Raw genomic sequence first — 5,931 nt, forward strand, 5'->3', positions numbered from 1 at the left:
CCCTCTCCCTCTCTCCCTCTCCCCCTCTCCCTCTCTCCCTCTCCCCCTCCCCCTCTCCCCCTCTCCCCCTCTCACTCTCCGTCTACCCCACCCCCTCTCTCCCTCTCCCCCTCTCCCCCTCTCCCTCACCCCCTCCCCCTCTCCCCCCCCACCCCCCCATTAGGCCACAGGGAGCCGCCCCCCGGTCTCGATTCCCTTTCCAGCCGGTGTCCCCGTGTCCCCGGCCCCGCTCCCCACTCACATTGTCCGGGAGGCCCCGCTGGGCCCGGCCTGAAGCCGCGGCTCCTCCTGTTCCTGCGGCCGGCGGCGCTTCCACCAGCTCCCGGGACCGCGCGCTCCCGGCTCCCGGGGCCAGGCGCGCCCCGTGCGCGCCCCCGGACACAACGCGCTCAGGACGTGCGCGCCCACGCCGCATCCAATCCGGAAAACGGCGGCCAATCAGAGGGGCCGGGGCTGAGGGGGCGGGGCTGAGGGGGCGGGGCTGAGGCTGAGAGCTGGGGGGGGGGGGGTGGGGGTGGGCGGGGGCACTGAGGGAGGGGGCGGGGGTGGGTGATGGGGGTGTGGGTACTGAGGGGGTGGCGAGGGCGCTGAAGGGGTGGCGAGGGCACTGAGGGAGGGGGCGGGGGGTGGGTGATGGGGGGGTGGGTGCTGAGGGGGGTGGCGAGGGCGCTGAGGGAGGGGGCGGGGGGGGTGGGTGCAGAGGGAGGGGGCGAGGGGGTGGGTGATGGGGGGGTGGGTGCTGAGGGGGTGGCGAGGGCGCTGAGGGGGTGGCGAGGGCACTGAGGGAGGGGGCGGGGAGTGGGTGCAGAGGGAGGGGGCGGGGGGGTGGGCACTGAGGGAGGGGGCGGGGGGGTGGGCGCTGAGGGAGGGGGCGGGGGTGGGTGATGGGGGTGTGGGTACTGAGGGGGTGGCGAGGGCGCTGAAGGGGTGGCGAGGGCACTGAGGGAGGGGGCGGGGGGTGGGTGATGGGGGGGTGGGTGATGGGGGGGTGGGTGCTGAGGGGGTGGCGAGGGCGCTGAGGGAGGGGGCGGGGGGGGTGGGTGCAGAGGGAGGGGGCGGGGGGGTGGGTGATGGGGGGGTGGGTGCTGAGGGGGTGGCGAGGGCGCTGAGGGGGTGGCGAGGGCACTGAGGGAGGGGGCGGGGAGTGGGTGCAGAGGGAGGGGGCGGGGGGGTGGGCACTGAGGGAGGGGGCGGGGGGGTGGGCGCTGAGGGAGGGGGCGGGGGGGTGTTGCAGAGGGAGGGGGCGGGGGGGGGTGGGTGATGGGGGGGTGGGTGCTGAGGGGGTGGCGAGGGCGCTGAGGGAGGGGGCGGGGGCGCTGGGGGGTGGGGGGGTGCTGAGGGAGGGGGCGGGGAGTGGGCGCTGAGGGAGGGGCAGGGGTGGGGACTGGGTGGCAAGGGGTGGGGGCTGGGGGGGTGGGCGCTGAAGGGGGTGGGGGGTGGGCTCTGAAGGAGGGGAGCGGGGGCGGCGGGGGGAGCTGAGGGGGGTGCGGGCGGGGGGTGGGCTCTGAGGGAGGGGGTGGGGGCGGGGGGGGGGGGGCGCTGAGGGGGGAGGGCGGGTGTTCGGCGCTGGTGGGGGTGGGGGTGCCGGAGGGTCGGCACTGAGGGAGGGGCGGCATCGGTGGAGGGTCGACGCTGAGGCTTTGGGGAGTCAGGAGGTGAGTTACTTGCTGCACGATTCCTAGCCTCTGACCTGCTCTTGTAGCCACAGTGTTTATATGGCTGGTCCAATTCAGATTCTGTTCAATGGTAACCCCCAGGATGTTGATAGTGGGGGATTCAGTGATGATAATGCCATTGAACATCAAGGGGAGATGATTGGATTCTCTCTCGTTGGAGATGGTCATTGCCTGACACTTGTGTGGCATGAATGTTACTTGCCACTTGTCCGCCCAAGCCTGGATATTGTCCAGGTCTTGCTGCATTTGGACATGGACTGCTTCAGTATCTGAGGAGTCGTGAATGGTGCTGAACATTGTGCAACCATCAGCGAACATCCCCACTTCTGACCTTATGATGGAAGGAAGGTCATTGATGAAGCAGCTGAAGATGGTTGGGCCGAGGACACTACCCTGAGGAACTCCTGCAGTGATGTCCTGGAGCTGAGATGACTGACCTCCAACAACCACAACCATCTTCCTTTGTGCTAGGTATGACTCCAACCAGCGGAGAGTTTTTCCCCGGATTCCCATTGACTCCAGTTTTGCCACACTCAGTCAAATGCAGCCTTGATGTCAAGGGCAGTCACTCTCACCTCACCTGGGGAGTTCAACTCTTTTGTCCATATTTGAACCAAGGCTGTAATGAGGTCAGAATCTGAGTGATCCTGGCAGAACCGAAACTGGGTGTCAGTGAGCAGGTTATTGCTAAGCAAGTGTCACTTGATAGCACTGTTGATGACACCTTCCATCACTTTACTGATGATCAAGAGTAGACTGATGGGGGGCTTAATTGGTCGGGTTGGATTTGTCCTGCTTGTTATCGACGTGGCATTCCTGGGCAATTTTCAACATTGCCAGGTAGATGCCAATGTTGTAGCTCACAGAATTCCAGAACTATTATGATGCAAAAGGAGACTACTTGTCCCATCGTGTCTGCAGCGGCTCTTGGAATAAACTTTATGCCATTGTCCTGGCTTTTCCCTGTCCCCTTGCACATTGTTTCTATTTAAATAATCATCTAATGTCCTCTTGAATGCCTCGATTGAACCTGCCTCCACCACACTTCCAGGCCATGCATTCCAGACTCGAACCACTCGTTGTGTGAAAAAGTTTTTTCTCACATCACATTTGCTTCTTTTGCAAATCACTTTAAATTTTTGTTCTCTTGTTCTTGACCCTTTTACAAGTAAGAACAGTTGCTCCCTATTTACTCTATCCAGACCTATCCAGATTTTGAGTACCCCTTATCAAATCACCTCTCAGCCTTCTCCTCTCCAAGGAGAACAGTCCCACCCTGTCCAATCTATCTTTATAACTGAAATTTCTCATCCTAGGAACCAATTCCTGGAACCTCTTCTGAACACACTCCAATGTGTTCACATCCTTCCTATAAAGCGGCACCTAGAACTGTACACAATACTTCAGCTGAGGTCAAACAAGTGTCTTATATAAGTTCAGCAAAACTCCTTGACCTTGTACTCTATGCCCATATTAATAAATCCCAATATACTTTATGCTTTATTAACTGCTCTCTCCACCTATCCTTCTACCTTCAATGATCTATGCACATATATATCCAGGTCCCTCTGCTCCTGCATCCCCTTAAAAATTGTATTATATATTTTATTTTGTCTCTCCATGTTCTTCCTACCAAAATCCATCACCTCTCACAGTTCTTCGCATTGAACTTCATTTGCCACCTTTCTGCCCACTCTACCAACTCTTCTATGTCCTCTTGAAGTTCTATACTGTCCTCCTCACAGTTTACAATGCTTCTGATTTTCGTGTCATCTGCAAACTTTGAAATTGTCCCCTGCATACCAAGATCTAGCTCGTTATTATTTATTGGAAAAAGCAAGGATCCCAATACCGACTCCTGGGGAACCCCACCACAAACCTTCCTCCAGCTGAAAAATATCCATTGACCATTAATCCTATTGCTCAGCTAATGTTGCATCCATGTTGCTACTGTCCCTTTTTATGATTTACATCAGTGACTTAGATAAGCGGTGTGAAGACATGGTAGCTAAATTTGCAGATGACACAAAGACAGGTAGGAAAGTATGTTGTGAAGAGGACATGAGGAGGTTGCAGGTGGATATAGATAGGTTGAGTGAGTGGGCAAAGATCTGGCAAATGGAGTTTAATGTGGGAAGTGTGAAGTTGTTCACTTTGGCAGGAAGAACAAAAAAATCAGTGTAATATTTAAATGGAGAATGGCTGCATAATTCTGAGGTGCAGAGGGATCTAGGCATTCGAGTACATGAGTCACAAAAAGTTAGTATGCAGTTACAGCAAGTAATTAAGAAGGCTAATGGAATGCTATCCTTTATTACGAGATGGATTGAATATAAAAGTAAAGATCTTATGCTTCAGTTATACAGGACATTGGTGAGACCGCAACTCAAATACTGTGGGCAGTTTTGCTCTCCTTATTTAATGAAGAATGTAAATGCGTTGGAGGTGGTTCAGAGGAGGTTTACTAGATTGATACCTGGAATGAGTGGGTTGTCCTATGAGGAAAGGTTGGACAGACTGGGCTTGTTTCCACTGGAGTTTAGAAGGGTGAGGGGTGATTGATTGAAGTACACAAGATCCTGAACGGCCTTGACAAGGTGGATGTGGAAAGGATGTTTTTTATGTCTTATGGATGAGTCCAGAACTGGGGGGGGTGGCAGGGGTGGGGGGGGGCACTGTTTTAAAATTAGGGGTCACCCTTTTAGGACAGAGGTGAGGAGAATTTTTTTCTCTCTGAGGGTTGTCTGACTTTGAAACTCTCTGCTTCAGAAGGTGGTGGAGGTGGGGGTCATTGAATACTTTTAAGACAGTAGTAGATGGATTCCTGTTAGGCAAGGGTATCAGAGGTTATCGGGGTAGATGGGAATGTGGAAACTGAAACACAAGGTGATCAGCCATGATCTTATTGAATGGCAGAGCAAGTTCGAGGGGCCGAATGGTCTACTCCTGTTCCTATTTCTTATGTTCTTTTATTCTATGAGCTGTAACTTTTCTTACAAGTCTGTTGTGTGGCACTGTATCGAATGCCTTTTGGAAGTCCATGTACACCACATCTACAGCGTTACCCTCATCACCCCTCTCCTTTATCTCTTCAGAACACTCCAGGAAGTTAGTTAAATATGATTTCCCCTCAGGGGAAGCTGGCTCTTCATAATCAACCCACAGTTTTCCATGTGACTACTAATTCTTTCCCGAATAATTGTTTCTAGAATCCTGCCCACCACTGAGGTTAAACTGACTGGTCTGTAATTGCTGGGCTTATCCTTACACCCTCTTTTGAACGCCTGGCTTGGGTGCGGCAAGTTCTAGAGCACAAATCTTCAGGACTATTGCCGAAATATTGTCAGGGCCCATATCCAGTGCCTTCAGCTGTTTCTTGATACCACGTGGAGTGATTCGAATTGGCTGAAGACTGACATCTGTGATGCTGGGGATCTCCGGAGGAGGCCGAGATGGGTCATCCACTTGACACTTTTGGCTGCAAATTGTAGCAAATGCTTCAGCTTTATAATTTGCACTGATGTGCTGGGCTCCCCCACCATTGAGGATGGGGATATTTGTGGAGCCTCCTCCTCCAGCGAGTTGTTTAATTGTCCATCACCATTCACAACCGGGTGTGGCAGGACTGCAGAGCTTAGATCTGATCCATTGGTTCTTGAATTGCTTAGCTCTGTATCACTTTCTGCTTATGCTGTTTGGCACGAAAGTAGTCCTGTGTTATAGCCTCACCAGGGTGACGCCTCATTTTTAGGTATGCTTGGTGCTGCTCCTGGCATGCCCTCCTGTACTCTTCAAGGAGTACCTCCTGCACTCTTCAGCAAGGAGACTTCAATTAAAAAAACTGTGGAGAGCGGAGATAGTTCATTATAAAAAGAGCGGGGAGAGCTCAATTTAAAAAGAGTGCGTAGAGCAGGGAGACTTAATTGTAAAGAGAGCGGAGAGACAATTGTAAAGAGAGCGGAGAGACAATTGTAAAGAGAGCGGAGAGACTTCATTTTAAAGAGAGCGGGGAGAATTGATTTTAAAGAGAGCGCCAAGACTGGGGAGACTTCATTTTTAAAGGAGCGGGGAGACTTCATTTAAAAAAAACTGCAGAGACCAGGGATAGTTCATTATAAAAAGAGCGGAGAGAGCTCAATTTAAAAAGGATGCGTCAAGTGGGGAGACTTAATTGTAAAGAGAGCGGAAAGACTTAATTGTAAAGAGAACGGGGAGACTTAATTTTAAAGAGAGTGGGGAGACTTAATTGTAAAGA

General features: G+C 53.3%; 1 protein-coding gene across 1 annotated transcript in view; it reads right to left on the bottom strand.

Annotated features, from left to right (window-relative positions):
- The window catches only part of fastk (Fas-activated serine/threonine kinase), a 104,749-nt gene extending 104,398 nt beyond the window's left edge, over nt 1–351 (bottom strand). Inside the window, exon 1 of the mRNA XM_041190616.1 lies at nt 242–351. The gene's annotated coding sequence lies outside the window, so the exon portion shown is untranslated. The remainder of the gene's footprint in view (nt 1–241) is intronic.
- Nucleotides 352–5,931: the final 5,580 nt, after the last annotated feature.

Source organism: Carcharodon carcharias, chromosome 6 (assembly GCF_017639515.1).
Source record: "Carcharodon carcharias isolate sCarCar2 chromosome 6, sCarCar2.pri, whole genome shotgun sequence".
Taxonomy (NCBI): Eukaryota; Metazoa; Chordata; class Chondrichthyes; order Lamniformes; family Lamnidae; genus Carcharodon; species Carcharodon carcharias.